Source organism: Centruroides sculpturatus, unplaced genomic scaffold (assembly GCF_000671375.1).
Source record: "Centruroides sculpturatus isolate CEXI.00-Female unplaced genomic scaffold, Cexi_2.0 scaffold719, whole genome shotgun sequence".
Lineage (NCBI taxonomy): Eukaryota > Metazoa > Arthropoda > Arachnida > Scorpiones > Buthidae > Centruroides > Centruroides sculpturatus.
This window is the reverse complement of record NW_019384910.1, coordinates 274,414-294,310: the sequence shown is the minus strand read 5'-3', so window position 1 is coordinate 294,310 and position 19,897 is coordinate 274,414. Positions and strand designations below refer to the sequence as shown.

The 19,897-nt window shown below is 34.5% G+C and overlaps 1 protein-coding gene, 1 long non-coding RNA gene and 1 other non-coding gene across 7 annotated transcripts in view; 1 reads left to right on the top strand and 2 right to left on the bottom strand.

Moving 5' to 3' along the window:
- The window catches only part of LOC111631638 (poly [ADP-ribose] polymerase 2-like), an 87,704-nt gene that overhangs the window by 21,166 nt on the left and 46,641 nt on the right, over positions 1-19,897 (top strand). The window lies entirely within an intron of this gene.
- LOC111631640 overlaps positions 7,748-19,897 on the bottom strand; it is a 14,480-nt gene continuing 2,330 nt past the window's right edge. Inside the window, exons 2-6 of the long non-coding RNA XR_002757733.1 lie at positions 19,292-19,354; positions 17,435-17,626; positions 17,203-17,273; positions 11,628-11,695; positions 7,748-8,144 (exon numbers count right to left, since the gene is read on the bottom strand). This is a non-coding gene — a long non-coding RNA (uncharacterized LOC111631640). The remainder of the gene's footprint in view (positions 8,145-11,627; positions 11,696-17,202; positions 17,274-17,434; positions 17,627-19,291; positions 19,355-19,897) is intronic.
- On the bottom strand, positions 17,691-17,758 carry LOC111631644. Its single transcript, XR_002757736.1, has one exon. It is a non-coding gene; the product is annotated as a small nucleolar RNA SNORD31 (small nucleolar RNA).

The following is a 19,897-nucleotide window of genomic DNA, read 5'->3' as shown; positions in this document are numbered from 1 at the left end:
AAGAATGTAAATTACTCAGTAATCCTGCTCCTAAAAGATATTAGGAATAGGGTCCTTAGAAGACAATAGCTCTATCACAAACGGGAAAAGTACGAGGACTACAAATAAGGATCTATAATCGAATTTAAAACTACAAAATTCCCGATGGAAAGTGGAACAATTTAATTTTCAAATCGTCATCCCCCGATGCACTCGCGTAACACTAGATTTTCTCCAGGATCAAACGGTCCACTTATTGTTACCACTTCCCCTAAAGACGGTCCATCGATTTACAATACAAAATACTATCGAATAAGGTTAACTTTTTCCTAAACGCGATAAAAGAATAGGGGAAAAGTAAGGAACAAAAGAATTTTATCACCGTCTTGTGTGAGGAATTCTCTCTCTCTCTCTCTCTCTCTCAATCAAGATAAACCTCGAATTTGCTCGTGTCAATACACTATTGTGCTGTTACGCGTAACACAGGAAAGACCACGAAACGTCCAGAAATGCGGATTTTTCTGTATTAGTGTGCGCGCGGGGTGCGATTTTATTCGCTTACTTCGAAGCTTAATAACTCCCGTACCCTTTGTCGAAAATTTCTGAAATTTTGCAAGGAGATTCCCGTGTTAGGGTCCTCGATGCCGTTAAATTTTGGTGTTTAAAGGTCAAGGGGTAGGTAGATAGAGGGGTCGGAATTATCGTAAAAAATTTATTCAAATGAACGACTTCCTTCACCAAAGACGGAGTTAAAAGATCATTGACAGACTTATTAAAAATATTTTTATATCGTCGTTAATGTCTTTTGCTGGAAGACAATAAGACTAAAAATAACGTAACATTTACGTAACAAATTATACAGGAAAAATTACGATTAACAAAGAAAAAAAAAGCGCGCGTAACGTAGAAATTAGGTCGTAACGTATCTTTCGAAGCAAGGCTGCAATCACTTCCATGTTCGGTGTAAACAAACTATTATCTTACACGTGTACGTAACTTAAATTGTCCGTTACGCTCGAATAAATTAATGTTTTAAAAAGTAAATAAATAAATATTTACACACGGTAACGCAGCATTACGTTCCTTTCGTCCTGGGCAGGAAGTGCACTCGAATTTCATCCAATTCAAGTGCACTTCTTGCCCACGGTTTTCTGTCGTACACTAGTAGAGGAAAAACACCAAACAATGGGCTCCTTGCCCATTTGTCGGTGGTTCTTGCCTGACCACAAAGCACCATAAAGTTTACACTTTGTGGTGCTTTGATTTTTCCCTGAAAATCCCTTTCTAAAGACTATTTTCGGGGGGAGGAAAAAGGGATTTTTCGGGTGTTAAAGTTTGATGTAATGACTCGCAAAGTCACTACGTGATTTCAATAATAAAGGAATAAAGATGATAATAAAAAGGGGGGTGTATATCCGTGACGTCAAACCTGGGGGTATATTTTATTAGGGGGAAAAATCAATTTTTCCTCGTGCGGTTCCCAAAAACCCGAATCGTTCATTTATATAAAACATTCAATTCAGAGCGTGATTATTTACTTATTTCTTTCCCCGTAACCTTAAAAACTGATTTTTAAGGGTCGATTTAATGTTCAGAAAGTCACAGAACTGTGACCAATCTAAACAATAACATCCCGTGTTTTATATTATTAAATAAATTCGTTTCTATAAATATATTTAAATTAGAATAAGAGATAAAGTTTAAAATGTGAACGTATATCCACGTCCACGTGGTGATCCAAAAGTCAGTTAACCGCTTTATGGACTAAATTGCTGTGCAGGGTGGAACAGAGGCCAGTTCGTAATGTGGTTAACTGACATTTGGACCATCCTTTACTGCTTCTTTCGTGTAAAGGAAATGCTAGGAAACTCGGGGGATTTGGCACATAATAAATCAATAATTTTGCGCGTAATTTAAGAAAAAAAATAACAACATAATTTCGATAATTACGTGCGAAAACGACGAACATAAATAACCTAAAGTAAAAGTCTTTATTTTAACACGGTCGATATCACAACAACAAAAGAAAAAAGAAATTGTTACACGCCAGAGGATCTCACTCGAGCGAAAACCTGAAAATATATTGCCACATGAATATTAATTTATGCGCGATAATGTAATTTTAGCAATTTAAAATATTCAGAAGCGTGAAGGGCCTTCACTATTGATTCACGCTTATGAATATTTTAAACTGTTTTTCTGCCGAAGATGCCAAATAGAACTCTCCTCTTTTGACAGAAACGAACTAAATCTCAAAATCCAGACTTAAAAAACCAGTAAAGAGTTTCATAATCCTCTCTTTCTCTCGCCAATTCTATTCGCCTGTTTCAGTCCTCTTTACTCTTCACTTGCTCCTCTCCCGTTCTCCTTCCGTTCTCCTTCTTTTTGCTCTTCACTTGCTCCTCTCCCGTTCTCCTTCTCTTTGCTCTTCACTTGCTCCTCTCCCGTTCTCCTTCTCTTTGCTCTTCACTTGCTCCTCTCCCGTTCTCCTCCTCTTTGCTCTTCACTTGCCTTTCTCCCGTTCTCCTTTCCTTTGCTCCTCACTTGCCCCTCTCCCGTTCTCCTTCCCGTTCTATTCGCCTGTTTTAGCCCTTCTCCTTGTACTTCTCTCTTACTACAAATATTATTCTAAGAAGATTGTTTGTTCCAAATTGAGATCGTTTTTTCAGAAAATTTTAAGGCAAATAGGAACAAAATGTTTCTTCCCAACAATCCTATTTTAAATTTCTTTTCATAAATAAGGAATTTCAACAATCTTCTCTCTAGAATAATCCTATTTCTCTTGTTCTTCCTGAAAGTCCTTATTCTTCTGCAAGATTTTCAGAAATATTTGGGGTGGCTTACAGCATACAAAGGCCCTTTCTCTCCACCACCAAACACTATAATATCTAAAAAAAACACGTTTAAACTTAAACCTGCTATTAACAGGCCCTAAATTACAGCTTGTGTCGAGTATACACAAGTAGCCGACAGCGAGCTTACTCAATTATATTAACAGCAAACATAAAATGAATTTATCCTTATTTATATGGAGATTTAATTATGATAATTAGTTAACGAAAGTTAAAAAAACAATATATTTGTATTATTTATTGTAAAAAAACTTCAAAATATTTTAATGGTAAGGTGAAAGCTTGCAAATGACCTAAATTCGGTGCTAAACAGCTAAAAAAAAAACAACATGCCTGAAATTTATTGGATTTTTTTTTCTTGTTAACTTTAAATTCTTATAAAATTACCTTAAATCCACTAAATTATACAATAAAATGAAGGTAAAAATTAGCATAAAAGGGGGAAAAGTCTGAAATTTCCTATACATAAGTTATTACCAAGCGAATCGACTGAATATCCTGTTTATATTTTAGGTGCACTTGCACCGAAAGATGGTGTTATCTTAACAATTAGAAAATATTTAAACCTTGTATTCGAAGGGGGTTTTAGGCATAGATAACACGGGTGTTTATCTAGGGCCACGCGGTGGTCGAATACGTTACTAGTTCGCGTTAGCAACGCTTAAATAGGGGCCAGTTTCCCATAAAAGATCCGCTTACCCCCCTCGGCAGATCACCCGTGTGTCGTGTTGCCTTATACGAATAAATGCTAGGCCCTAGGGCATTTAGAAATCACATATAAACGTACAAGTGTACAGCATGTTTCCTAATACTCCAGTACTAGAATCCTTGGGTTGTATCAAAAATACAGTCGACCCCCCTATAATACTATTGATTATTCCGTTTTATATGAATTCCATGTTGTACGAGTCATTTAGATTTTACAAATATGTGAGCCGTTCACAGCCTGGCATACGTATTTGTAAAATCTAAGTGACTCGTACAACATGGAATTCATATAAAACGGAATAATCAACAGTGTTATGGGGGGTCGACTGTATCGTGTGATAATGACTTTACATAGTATAAATTTAGCGTACATTTTAAGGGGAGTTGCGAAAAGTACAGTACATATCGTACAGGATAATGTTTCTATTGCCTTTTACTTGCAAACACCAATACGGCACTTTTACTAGCGATTGTAAACTATGATTATCTTGAATTTAACTATCAATTTTATGATTAAATAAATTACAAACGAGTGTAGTATCACTTCCTTGATAATAAAATAAATATTCAACGAGGAATGACGATCGTATTATGATTTTAACGAGGTAAACTGGGTTAATTTCAGCACACAATAGAGGATTTAGGCTACTTGTATTCAATTTCTATTGATTATATATATTTTAAATCATTAATTAAAGTTTGATTCCATATTTTCCACCCCCCATCTTCCAGAAACAATTCGTTATTCGCGTTTAATTAATATTTATTGCCGTCCGGAGAAGGATCCGTATAATACAGGAAGGTCAAAGGTCATCCGCGAGCGTCATTCTTCCCCAAATAAAATCCCGTACGAGAGATTAGTGGAGTTGTTTCTGTACAAGGAAGACTTTGGTGAACTCTAGTGTTTTCTTTCCTGTCTAAAGTAGAATCTGTGCAAACGGTAGGAAGAAGAGGGAGACCGTCGACCCTGATCTTGTCCCCAAAATTAAAAAAAAAACCCTCTAATTGGTCGAAACGGGAGGCAGTAGAGGATAGTAGTTGATTAAACTTTATATTTATGACCAGAAATAGAAGGCCATCGAAGAAAAGAGGTTTTTCCACACTCGGGGCGTAGTCTTGTTCTAGTGAAAATGTCGTATGAGAATTAAAATTACGTTGGGGTGTTGTCGTCGGCGAAGGTAAAAATAAACGGTAATTTTGTGACGACAGAAGAGAGAAATATATTTAAAATCACGTGCCCTAGAAATTAAAACAATGCCGGGAGATCTAATCCAGTGTTATATAATAACACGTCCACGCTAACGTTACTTAAGCAGTAACCTGGAATAAAGGGAACGAGATGAAAGGGAATGCATTAGGTCTAGGTTGTTACACCCGTGACCCATTTCCTGCCTAGCATGTAGGCCAGGGTCGTTCCTCCGTTGGCCAACACCACAATGAGGATGCTTTTATTTATAGTTCTTCCGTCTTCCATATTGGCCTTGTCCTTGGCTAATTGTAAAGCGTTGTATTTCTGCTATTCGCTCAGTCGAAGGGCTACTCAATGCTTTTAAATTTAAAACTGACCCAGAAGGTCATTCACTGACCTCCTTACAGGACTCGTCATATCAAGAGGAAAAGTCTTTGTTATTCATTCTACTCTATACACTTGGCAAGAAAGTAAAAATACACCATATTATATTCTACACAATAGAGATCTAATAGTAGAAAAGGAGACTAGGACCACTTTACTTTAGTAATAGGCGAATTAATTGAATGTATGTACCGGTACAGCGTGTGGAAACAGTTACATAGTAACTGTATCATTGCAGCAATCTCTTAAAGTATCAATTATTGAAGGATTGGGTCTAAAAAAACGGAGATTCTTCATTCGTTTCCACGGAAACGATAGGTATAAGCCGGATCCAATCGCGCGCACCAGAATAATTTCAAATTACGTCACAGTAACAAGGGAATATGCCGATAAGATCTTGCAAACTCAGCGCCATCTATCAATCGAACTTTTCCTTCGGAATTAATTTGGCAATATTAGGGTCAGGGCATGAAAGTTTCCTCTATTTAAATGCAGCCTTCGATTCGCTCGGGTGTTAACGACCCGTTGTTTACATTTCGTGGAAGTCTCGACACCGTTACAATCACCTTTCCGATACACAAAATAAAGAAGAACCTTCCCTCTCATAATGTTCTCTATTCCTTTCCTCTTAACAATTATACCAAACTTTCAATTCGGATTTGAATAGGAAATTCTAAATTGTCATACGGATTACACTACAATACGTGCATTGATGTCACCAGAACACTACGACGTTCACGTTTTACAGATGAAAACTTCTGCCGCAACCTCGCTATTATTATTTGTAATACTTCAACACTCGAAATGTCTGAACCTCAGTAGTTGGAGCCATTGAAAATATCGCTTAATAATAATATATATCGATAGAGATACCGATCTATACTTTCTTCTACATTAAAATAAAGTAGAACAAAGGGTGTGATCTAACGGATTTAACAATATTCGTTACCTCGAAGCGTGATTTAATGACTAAGATTTATATTAAGTAAACTTGAGTTGTTAAGAAATATAAAAAGCAAAGAAAATGGGGGTGATTGTACTTTGTCAATGGAAAGTAAGGAGATTGACACGAAAAATCTCCCGTTTAAACAAAGCAACACTTGATTAATTAAACTATAAATTATCGATTTAAAAAAATAATTACAGTCGATTTACAAATTACCCTCGGAGAATAAACACTAAAAACTTGTTTTTGTGTGTGCATATGTTTGTGTTATTTAACCGCGTAACGCCAGGTTGTATAAATTGGGCAAGGATACAAACCAGTAGAAGTCTACAAGTATGAACCTTGATGTTTCTAGTAAAGCAACCGAGGTAAACAAATCAATACTAGACAGCAACAGTACTACTACAATCTCGAAAACGAACACTTATAGCCTGGAAACACTTCACTTTTATCCCGGGACAAGCAAAAGACCGGGAAATGAGAAACACTACTACACACCATAACGCTTCCAGATTCTATCCAGGACCCGTTAGCCGCTTGCCTGCTAGGTAATTAGCCACCCTCGCCCCATTATATGAATCGCCAGTTGATTTATAACTTGAAAACATACCAGTAAACTCCTATCGGTTGGGTTATATTGTTAAACTAGTGATATTACGATTTGGTATGTCCCATCTATAAGGATATGCAGAAAAAAACGTGTACAATGTTAAAAACATTTAGAACTCTACGGTTTTTATCGATTAATCGAACAAACGAATACGAATGGATCCTAGACCATCACTGACGCAATTATCCGATGCCCCTGGAAGTCTGCTTCTTACAGAAACACAGCTTCTCTATCAATGGGGGGATACTAGATAACTGACGCCTAGGGGTACAAAAAAATTTAGTGAAAATTTTAATTTTGCAGTCTAGAAACAGTTACCTATCTCAAATTTACTGTATACTTGTTTAAAAAAATTTTACATAAAGGGCCTTATAACAAAATTGTGCTAGGGCCTCAGGAACATAATCCACTACTGCAGTTTGTCCTTGTATGCTAACATTCTTAACAGGTGTTTCTATAGTATATTCTCTGGAAAGACAGTAATTTCAAGAACAGGTATATCTTGTATGTGTAGTTAAATAGGACAGTCGAGACATTAATGTTTCCAGTTCTTTAATTTTGGATTTTCGTTACATTTTAAAAAATATAGAAATTTAATACTTGAAAGTTTGATCTTACAACTACGAGTAAGTTACTTCATATCTCCAGTCAAACTTCATTGGTGTCCAATTTTCTATCATAGGCTTGATCTTGTATAGTTTATTGTTATTGTGTAGTGGTTTATTCATTTCACATGTTCGGCTAGTCGTTCTACACCTGGGCAATCTGTCTTGGGATGCTTTCAAAGGTCTTGGAAAGAATAAGTGGCCCTATTCAAATGTGGAGAAAACTGGGAAACTCCACGTGGCAGCCCCTCCCAGTGAGACGTGAACCCACAACTGAACTCCCAGTGTTCTGGGAATGGAATCACTTGTTCACTGGTGGGCCGTTTGACGGTTGGTTGCAGTTTTTTGGCGCAAGGGCCGAGCTGCGCCACGCCAAATGGTTAATTTTCCCAACTCAATATGTATATAATATATAAAATAACAAAAAAAACGAGTATATACATATTAACAAACAAACAACAAAACACAAAAAGGTGAAAAATAAATAAATCTCTTTATACAAATTAGTGACCTTTAAAAAGTCCAATACATTATAAAGATTGAGCCACTGGACCAGAATCTCTGTCCCAAAATACTGTCTACGCCTGGTCTTGAAGGCAGAGCAATCAAGCAGTATGTGATGGTGGATTTGATCCAGCATCTGAAGAGTAGATCATCATGCATAATTATTTACACAACACATCCATAATCCAGCTTTGAGTGGACAAGAGGCCTGTAAATCTTGAGCATGGAACATCCATAGTGAATTTTTTGTCACTGTCTTAAGGATTTGGCAACGTGTCGCATCAGAGGGAATGTCTAATGATACCTCTGAAAAGCAGCCCAGATAGATGGTTCGTCTTATTTTCTTTTAGATGACATATGCTTAAATCTGAAATAAAAATAAGTTTTAATAAGAAAACTTTGCTTTACATACCAAAAATAACCAACATTTAAAATAGAGCATAAGAAATTGATTTAGAATCAAAATTACATAGAAGTAAATAAAATAGTATTTAATGTAGCCAAAAAAATGATGTTCTAAGATCAAGCACATGCCGTAGTACACATTAATTTTGTTAAAACCTGAATAATCCTTTTGTTGGTTGGATTTTGGGTTTGTGGCACGAGGGCCTAGGTAGGATTGTTCTAAATTCTTTACATAAATTTATTGCCTTCAGATATATTAATATAGGTTGAATTTATCATCTAGCACAGGGGTGGCCAACAGTTTTTGCCCAAGGGCCAAACCAGAGACTGCCCTAGAAGATTTTGAGGTGGTGTGAGACCTCATTGTGGTGTCACCCCGTAGAGACTGAATTGTATATAGGGATTTCAGATACATTTTTCACATTATCATACATTATGAACATTCTACTCTGTGCTTAAGTTATTTGTAATGGGGTGTTAACTCTAAACTAGAGGATTTGATCCCGGGATCTCGAAAATAGGGATCCCGACTACTTTTCAGTCCCAAAATTTTCGGGATTAAGTTTTCCTAATCCCGAGATTTTCCGGATTGACATCATTTTAAAAAAGTTGCAAAATAGACTGCATGAAGCGAAACGTTCAGTGCCAGTGCTTTTACAGAATTGCTTGCCTATCATTTTAATATAAAATATGAGAAATTTTATTCCAAGCAAGCAGCAAAAATTAACCTAGCGGGCTTGCGATGCTTGCTTGGAATAAAACTTCTTGTATTTTGAACTAAAAGGATAGGCAAGCAGTTTTCACTGGGTTACTTGGTAATATACTTCATTTTTGTATTTTTGAATTTTCGCGGGCGCCAATCGATTTTCTGGCGCAGTCGAGAGCACTACTCAGTGCGTTTTACCTGTCAATGTGTCAGCCATCTTGTTTTGCCAGTGTGGTTAATATAGACCCGACGCCTCTCGCTTAGGGGGGTCGACCTTAGGTGAAAAGGTTACGACCCCCGCCTTGCCCGTGATCTGTCAGGATGATGCGAGAAAGTCTTTTTACGTTTGGGAGTAGTGGTTTGCTGGATGCTGAGAGACTCACACAGAGACCGAATTTACAAAATTAACGTGTTTATTTTTAGAAAGGCATGCTTACAATGATCGAAACAATCGGGATTGTAGCCTTTACTCCTACAATCCCGATCTGTGTCGACCGGACTGTTTTCTTCCAACCTCCCCGTGTCCTCGAAGCTATAACTAGAACGGGCTTATAAGTATTTACTAACGATTCCTCCAACTTCCATCAAACCTAAACGCGTTTTCTCAGCAGCTGCATATATGTGCAACAAATTGAGAAGCAGACTTGGTGATGAGACACAGGATGCGTTGTTATTTCTCAGATCATATTTTCGCAATTCAAATTAGAATGTTCCTATTAGATTAGTTTTCTTTATATTTAAGAAAAATGTGACTGATTAATATTATTTTTAAATACTTTTTGCTAAGAAACTTACTTTACTACCTACTTACTAGGTTGTTATATGAAAGTAGTCTATTTAGTCGATGTTAAGAGAGATTTTTGTTAATTTTCAACGTTTATTTGCATAGTTTGTTACATAAAGGTTTTTTCAATTTATGTGAGTTTAAAGAGATCTCAGTGATGCTTAAAAAAGAATAAATTTAACATGAAGACTGAGTGATTTTAAGTCTGGTTAGTCTGACTCTGAGTCTGATTAGTTAGAGTGATTAAATTAGCTAGGTGTATCCTGTAAAATATGTTGATTTTTGTCTAAATTTTGATTTGTTGATTTCTGTAAGATTTTCTTATTTTTTATTAATCCTCAATACCGAAATAATCCCGGGATCGACTAAGTATAATCCCGAAATCCCGGGATTAGAAATAAGGACCGGGATCGAATTCCCTACTCTAAACACACGGTGAGTTGTTGATCTTTTTTTGTTAGGTGTCAGAATTTTTCGTCAAGCTATTTGGACTACTCTAGCTATTTTTGAAAGATTAATCGCGGGCTGCATAAATTCATTAGATGGGCCGTATGTTGGCCATGCCTGATCTAGCATATTCTGTAGTTTAGTTGTCTCAAAATATTTGAAGTGTTCTCTGGCTGTTTTATACAGAGGGCACATTAGTAATATACATCGGTTTTTAAGCAGGGTGTGGCAAGTTAACAATGGATGTCCAACAGATATGCTTATTATATTAGATAGCTGTTAGTCACGTCCTGTTCTCAGTCGGGCAAGTATTTCTTTTCAGTTTTTTCTGTTGTCTGATTTTATGATGTGTAGTTTATTGTTGAGCTGTTTGTTCCAGTCATGCCATTCATTGTATATGTACTGTTGATATAAATACATGACTTTGGCCGTACACGAGGTGTTTAGCCGGCGGAAAAGGGAAGGAGAACGAGGGAGAGGAGATATAAAAACATAGCTATATCAAGGTACTATAACAGTCTGAACGTTCTAGTTTGGTTCCAATCTTGTTGAATTTGTCTGATGTTTTCTTTCCTTGGAGTCCAGTCTTAAGAAAACCATTTTTTTGTGGTTAATTTATGGTGTAAAATATTTTTAAAAAGTACTTATTGTATATGAGAAATGGAAATAGGTTCAAAGGTTGTCTAATATAAGAGGCAACTAAAATAAAACTTCACATCTATTACAAAGCATAAAAATGTACACAGTATAACAAATCGTTGTTTTCCTCTTTTGCATTCAAAATTTTCTTTGATGAAGTGATACCATCTACCATCTTTTAGGATTCTTTTTCATGAACAAATATGAATTACTCAACTATAAAAGCAGTGGCACAAATTACTGTTCAAGTATTGCCCATTTTCTAGATATGGTAAACATTTGGCACTGTCAACAAATCAATGCTTGGCAAATAGATCACTTGTATGTGTGCTTGCCGAGTGATAAACATTTCAGTGAATACCAGCATGGACACACCTTGTCTTGAAATGTTTTATAGCGTAAAGGATAATGAATTTTCAACATTCCACAAGACAATAATCGATGTGGAACTTTTGATGTTATAAAGCAAACTATTTGTCCCAATTGAAATCTCATTCTGACTACCCAAATCCCCCTTATCCACATTCTCCAGAAGTGTAATACACATTTACCTGTTAAATTAGATAAGACAGGATACAATAAATTGTTTCCTATTAACAAAATTAGATCCTTCTGTTGGTAATTATAATATATAGTTCCAAAGCAAGTACTATAAGCGCTAGCTACAGAAAACAAATGACTTTGACCCCACTCTTACGTAAAATTGTTAATTTCAGACAAGAAAGCAGCTTATTTTATCAATTATTTGTAAACAGACATTGTGTTGTATACATACACACACAAATTAGTTATTAACTGATTTGATAACAATTTTTATATCTTAATTAATTTAGTTTATTTTAATAGCCATCTCCAAACTAAATACTTACAATGTTTTCAACATAACTTCACAATTCAGATCCTTTTCTTGATCTCCACTACACAATTTGACAGGTGCCTGAAGAAAAGAATGTAATTATTATATAGATTAGCCATATGCATAACAAGATTACACAAGGTAATCCCATAGAAAATCAGAAAATAAAGCATCAACAGCAAATTCTGACATATGCTTGTCAAAAATATTCATCATAAAAATTAACATTAATCTATAACTCAGACAGGGAGTTGTCTTGATAGTATTAGTTTCAAACATAAGACCCAAACAAACAGCATTGCAGCATCTTTGAAACAATTGCTCTCAAATCCACAAACTACTCAAAAAATATTGTCGAGTTTCAGTTATTTAAAACTGAATGCAATCTTAGCTAATCAGAAATGAGTGGGTGCACTTCAATAATCTATCAGCAATGTTTAAAACTGTGGTGCCACCCGTTGATATTTTTCAAAATCTTAAGTAATTATAAGACGGCAAAAAGCTTAATTTTCAGTGAAAGGACAAGCTTTATAAAAACTGTAAATGCCAACAAGGAAACTTTTCATTAAATCAGACTCCATTCTGATCTTTAAATCACTGAAATCTATTAGCATCAATGCCTAATATCCAAATCTCAGGCACAGGAAACGAGTGAACTTTTCCATATCCACTTTATTTTCCTACGTACTTTAAACTAATTGTTCCAAGTGCCACTATGCATTTTTGGCTGGTGCTCCCTTCTCTTGTCTGTTGGCTAATAATATTTAACACAGAAGATTCACTAACAATTAGTAGCAATGAGACAAGCTTATACTTGGTGTCAAAGTACATGCAAAGAGAATGAGAAATGCAAAATAATTTAGTTTTTATTAGAATCACCTGACAATTTAACATTAAGAATATGCACACAAAACATAGGGCAAGATTATGCATTTCTGGATAGACAATTTTGGAAAAAAATTTCCACAAGGCTTTTAAATCAGGAAGTCGGCGATTCGTATTGATTTTTTCCTTCCATTATCATGCAGGCCATAAAGTGGCCTGCAGTCCTTGTGTTAGCCATCTCTGCTTTATAAATTGTTATTTTTTTATAAGTGATTCACATGGAGTGATCACTCTTAAATGCAGATAACCCATGCTTTTTATTCTGCTAGTAATATTGGAGGTGATTTAAACCAATTGGTTTTTGTCTATTTAAACCAATAAGTATCTAGTCAGAAGCATAATCTACTGCAAAAATAATACAGGTATACCTCGAGTTGCGTCGTTCGATTATATGTTGTTTGTCAAAAAATATATGGAAAAATAAAAATCACGTTTAAGTCATTTTATTCGACTTTACGTCCATCCGCCACAAATATCAGAGTTGTAATATCACTAGAAAAGCGTTATAGCACATAAAATCATATTAAAATATGTACAGTAAATGTTGGTAATATAATCATAAATCCTAGAGAACAAAACATGAAAACATCTGTGTTTCTGTGTTGTCTTATTTAGCGGTCTTTAAATGTTCAATATTGGTGTTTTCCACAGTAGCTCCAATATCTACCGTTTGACATCGTTGTCAGCGTCGCTCGATATTGGTAAATTTAATATAAATTTGTTTATTTTCTGCTGTCACAAGATAATTTTAATAACTGTATTTGTTATTTAACCTTACAAAATCATCTTATTTTATAACGTCTTAGAGCAAACCACATTCACAAATAAAGAGTCCGCGATGTACTGTAAACATCGCCAAATTGTAAACATGTACATTTACAAGTATGTACTGTACGTATATGAATTTGTAAATTTAGACTACTTTTTTCTATACTATATTAAGAACTAAAGTTTGTTTGTAAGCTTAAAATAGATTCTTATTAACCACATATTATTAAAAATGCATTTATAAATAAAATACGGAACCGGGAACGGTTATTTGTGGTTTAACCTAGTGACAAGTAAATTCGACTTACGTCGTTTTTCGACTAAAGTCGCCTCTCCTGGAGCCAATTACTGACGTAAGGCAAGGTATACCTGTACTCTCCATCGTTTACATATGGGAGAATTGCTGCAACTAATTGGTTGTAAAATCATTTCTTAAAAACCTTTTAAATTGGATAGCTATTTTCAATGTTGACTGATACTAAATGTCAGGAATGTAGAGCAATAAGTCCTACCAAGGTCACCACTCATTAGACAAAACAAAAACACGTTGCTGCAAGGAAAAAACAAAATCTCAAAGTATCTACACACATTTTTACCCTTTTTTTAATTCCTCAGTAAGTACCGACCCATGAGGCATCTAGGCAAAGGTGAACCAGTTCTGACTGTATACTTCCACTATGTTTTGGAATAATGCACTAATCAGGTTCCTTTTAAACTCAAGCAGGGAGTCCCTCTCCTAAATTTTTGTGGATATGTGCATTTAACACACACACCCAAAATATGAGATTTTTCATTTCTTTAAATGCATTCTAGCTAATTTTGAAGTGGATAAAATCTGACCCATCTCAGACTCCCATCCAATGTTTATATTGGCTGCAGATGTGGCTTGCTATTCATGACCACTCATTTGTCAATGCTTGGTTACAGTAACAATCATAAATTGTACTAATGATGAAAATGTCCCTTGCATTTCCATCTCATAAACATAACTATCTTAAAATAATATTTGTAAACAGTAAATCTAAAACTTCAAACAATACAAATAACTTTATCATGTCATATGGCATTATAAATTTTAAAAATGTTGGTTAATGAAGTTTACTTTAATTTTAGTATGGCAAATCATTTTTTCAAATGAAATAAGGGCATAAGAGGCTGGTCTATCGCCATGCACCATTGACAATTCCACTCAGACAATTGAGGAAGTTGAAGTCTTTTACTTAGGAGATGATAATGAAGAAACTGAACTCTGCTATTTTACCACTATGTTCTGTGCCTAAATCAAGACTGCCCAAACCCAGGCCTGCCAACACATTTGAATTTGCCCGCCCACAGTAGAGGTAGGCTGTCACCATGCGCAATGTCGTACTACCAACAATCCCAACCGCCACGTGATTGGTCGAATGCGGAATGAACTATGACTTGAGTCAATGCCACACCGCTGTTAATACCTAACCTATGTATTTACTACACTTGTTCTATTAGTTTTGAGTTGACCATTGTGTATTAAAATTAAATTGTTGTCACCAAATATTGAAAAATTATTAGCTAATAATCTTCTTAGATCTCATTGATGTATTTTTTATTAGGTATTATTAAAACATGTGCAACTTAAAGCTTTGTTTAATCTAAATACCTATCCATTCATAGAAGAATCACGAGTGTAAGCAAGTACGATTCACTAGGTGGCCCTGCCGGCTGACATGAATTGAAATTGTAGCCTGCCTCTGAAATTAATTGGGCAGCCCTGGCCTAAATAATTCAATGCAAACAACATCTGTCCATGTTTAGTATGTAATTTGTCTACAAGGACTATTTTATTACCAGGACTTACTATACTGGTGACTTGATTCTGCAATAAGAAAAAAAAAAAAACATCAGAAAAAGTATTTTTCACACAAACACACGTTACACAATATCATTGCGTTTCAGACCTGTTAGTCCCTCGTCAGCTGGTTTATGACCAGTAATTTCTAAAACAAAAAATAAATTTACTACAAAATTTATTATTTTTTTTAAATTATTATTTAATCAAAAAAGTTATCATACAATTTAGAATTATTACAAGGGGACAAAACAAGTAATAACTATGAAAAATGAAAGAAAAATTGAAGTAATCACGGAATGAATCCAAGAAGGAAGATATAAACAACTAGAAAAGGATCCAATTAAACAGCTAATAAAATTATTGGATAAGGATTTAGAAAATTTAAAAATACACCAATTAATAACAGAAGAAGACATCAAATATATAAAGATAACAGAACACCTAAATTCAATATAAAAGTAAAAATGCATAATAATATAGTTAACTGGGTCTTTATTATTATTATTAAGAAAAATATTTGAAAAATAAATTTATTAGAAATATCTGAAGTATAAAAAACTTAAGATGAATGATTAAAAAATATGAAATTCATATTGCTGGATATAAAAAATATGTACCCAAGCATTACTAACGAAGACATTAAAAATTCGTTATGAAAAATAGATGCACCAGAATGGTTAATTAAATTATGCTGATTAATTATCGAAAACAATTATTTCCAGTTTGATGATAAATTCTACACCCAAACCCACGGGAACTTGCATAGGTCCAAGGCTGGCAGAAATATTCACGATACAGATAGATGAATAAATTAGTAATATACAAGGTATTGAATTTTATGGCAGGTATGTGGATGACTGACTATTATATTTGATCAAAGAAAAACAAATGAGAATTTAAATATTAGAACAAGCTAACCACAAAAGAAAATATCAAATTTGAAGTTGAAACAGAAAGATAATAGTATTAACTATTTACATATAACAATAGAAAAGATAAATTGATATATAAAAAAACATACGTAAAGACTATGCAGATTCCTAAAGTAATTAATTATAAATCTATAGTTCCAATAAGCATGAAATTTAATATATATGGATAAAATCAAAAATAGAACAAGTAAAATAGAAATTCAAAAATGGGAAAAAAGATATAGTTAAAATGTTCGTATTAAACAACTACCCAAAAACATTATTAGAAAAATGGATACAAAAATTAGAAAGTGACGAATAGCCGAAAAAACAATTTGATAAAGGAAAACAGTCTGTAAAATTGATGTATATACCAAATTTATTTGAGAGAATCTAAAACAACATAACAAGAAAAATGCATAATATATTCGTTTGATTGCAGTTGTGAACAAAAGAAAACAGATTGGAGAAACAAAGGAAATTAAAAACACAGATAAAAGAACATATTCACACCATCAAAAGCAATTATGCAAATTCAGCAGTGGCAGAACATTGTAATACAAAAGGATGCGAAACAGATTTGAGCGCTATAAAAATAAATTTTAAAAAGGCAATTATACAAACATATCCACATAGCAAGACAAATAGAATGAACAACAATTTAGGAAGGGAAATACACCAATCATGGAACAGAATCATCAACTGAGGGAATGAGGGGCGAGGTATAAAAGGAGTGATAATCTCGTGATAAGATATTGTCCGAGTACTGATAAAAGAACAATTGTGTAAGTTTTAGACAGCTCTTATGATTGTAACTTATAGCTATTATTAGTGTATATAGGAATAGAGGTATGATTGGATTTGTGTTATTAATGCTTTTGAATGTTGATGTATTCAAAAAACAAAAATCTAAGTTTTATTTTATTTCTTTTATTGTTGGGCATATTTTTATAAATTGTTGGTTGTAAACCTGCTGATGAGGGGCCAACATGTCCAAAACACAATGATATCATGTAACGTGCATTCTGCTGAAAAATAAGACTTTTTCTGATGTTTTCTTAAACTGCAGAATCAAGTCCTAGTAATAAAGTAAGTCCTTGTAGACAAATTACGTACTAAACATAAAGTATATAATTTAATACGTATCTGTCCATATGTTCCCAACCATAAATAAAGCATAATAAAAAAGTACTCACAATTTCAGTCATACCAATCCAATCTGAACACTCAGGTTTATTTGACAACTTGAATTTCAACCATCGAATTCCTAGGAGTAACAGCAGCAAATCAAAATTTTGTTCTCTAAAAGCAAGCTATCTACACAACAATTTCTAATCAGTACAATCAATCTTCAAGAATATTAAGACTGGGGCGATATTATATCATCATTCTATTCTAAGGAATATAATGTTATAAGTAAAATCTTACCCAGTTACTCCAGTGAAATATCAACTTGGAAGAGGTGGATTTGTTTCGCTAATACCGCAACAAAATTTTCAGATTTGTGTCCAAAAGATCAAATGCCATTCATCTCCGCACTTTCTACTCCGTTTAGTCAAATCCACTCCATACATTGCAATTTCAAATGCAGGTAATCTTTTCAGATGCTAGTAAATTTACCTAAAATACAAATCCGAAAGTGTTAGAAATATTTAAAAAATAGATTCTCAAAAAAAAAGGTGTGTACACATCAGTTATAACCAATCTTCAAAAAATTCAGACTGGGGCGGAATATAAATCATCATTGAAGTTACATGCCATATGCAGACTATCCAAAGTAGTGATATCAGGCTTTAAATCTTAAATTATCAAAAATACAATACTTTAATGTCTGTTAACTGCTCTTATTACCCATAAAATGAACTTGTGATAACGTCATGCGAGCGTGATTTTATGTCTGTTACGGGAGTGCATATAACATGGGAGCGATCGGACAGACAAGGACAATCACGTTCAGATGCACAGATTTACTGTAGGATTGCCCATGCTAATCTCGTGACATTACGTGACCATTGCACACTGGGAGTTACACTAGTCATACAAGAAGCATGAAAAATGACAGTAACATTGACAAATTAATGAGGAGCTATAACTGAGAGGAACTTCATTTAAACTTTATATAAAGAGAAATCAGAAAAAGGAAGACCCGTTACAAATCAAGAGTGTACCCAAATATTGCCTACATCATCTTATTTTTAAAAACTTCTGTACACAATAAGAAAACATTGCAATCTACAAGATTCGTATCAACATATGCACATCCAAAATAAAGTAATTACAGTAGAGTGCCATTTATCCGAAAGCCAGTTATCCAAAAGCATTCCAGTCGGCAAATTTAAATTTTTGCTAATGCTGTGGCGCTGCAACGTTTGGCTACTCCAATATTTTTTTTTTTGTTGGTGTGTGTGTTTTAGCTGGTAGCACTGGCACTTTTGTGCGGTGTTTTTCTGAGGACTGTGTGTCGTGCTCAGTCGAACATTTTTGATACTAGATTAACTTCTAAAGTATAATTTTTTGTTTTTATATTTTTCAATATATTTTTGTTTTGTAAAAAATAAAGAAATAATTTGTAACGATACAATATTTTAAAAACTTTATGTTAGGCTTTATATTAGCGAAAATTCAACGTGAAGCGACACGCAATGGAGAAAAATTTCAACATAGGTTAGGTCAGGGGTCGGCAGTTTGTCAAGTGAGAACAGCCAAATTGTCATGAAAACAGGATAACAAAAGTACCAGAGAGCCGCATATTAATTTAAATGTGCGAAATACGACACACGACAGGGGCGCCTCTAGTGGACATTTTTGGCATAACGTTACACGGATGGACAGACACGCGTTCAATGTGTTATACATATAGATATGCTTCAAATGCTACCACTCTTATGCGACACATATTGATCAACACGAGTGTGGTCATGTAAGGATGGCGTAAGACTCTCATAAAGGCATAAGTTATAAGGCTGCGGTGAAATGAGGTGAGGTGAAATTGGAGTTTATGTCCGAAGAGCTGCAAACTTCTATGCAAAGAGCCGCATGCAGCTCGCGAGCCGCTAATTCCGACCCCTGAGATAGGTTAATATATTTTTTCGTACATAACTGGTTATCCGGACAACCTCACTCCCCAATTGATTCGGATAAACGACACTCTACTGTACTAATACAATCCATGAAAAACTGTCTGTCCAACGACTGACACCATAAATCAAAAAATAGCACCTGTGCATTTTCATTCGTCTGACATTAACCTAAAAGCTTACTCAGCAATTTATAAAATTAACTCACCTTTATTCCATACTTCCACTCTTATCTCAAGAAATCCAAATTTACTGCCTGCTTCATATTTATCTACAAAAATAAACATTTATTCAATCTTTTGAAGTATCAAAATTAGACAGTAATTGATATTATAAAATTTTCAGATTGTAATTTTCATCGTTCTGAATCAGAACAGGTCTGTAAATTCTCATCAAAGCAATGTTAATGGAAAAGAATAGTATAACTACCTAACTAATACATAATCACTGTATTTGGCTTTTATTTACTTAAATCCGAGCATTCTTGCAGGGAATCTTCATTTTGCAAAAGGCCAGAGTTAGCCGATATGCATTCGGTGTACAAGCCTGCAGATTGTAGTGTGCCAGCCGCACAGCGCTTGTATGCAGAACGATATCTAGTGCAGCATATTCCCAGCCATAAATTTCTTTGTAAGCCTGCACCAAGGTTAGCTGTTTCTGTGTACACCAACACTTCAGGAAAGCATTTCCAACCCTACATTGCTATATGATTCTGAGTCGTCGGGATGCACCCTACCCCTCTTAGAAGTTCTGAAACGTTTAACTGAGACACCCTGTATATATATATATATATATAGCTTACTTCAGTAAGTAC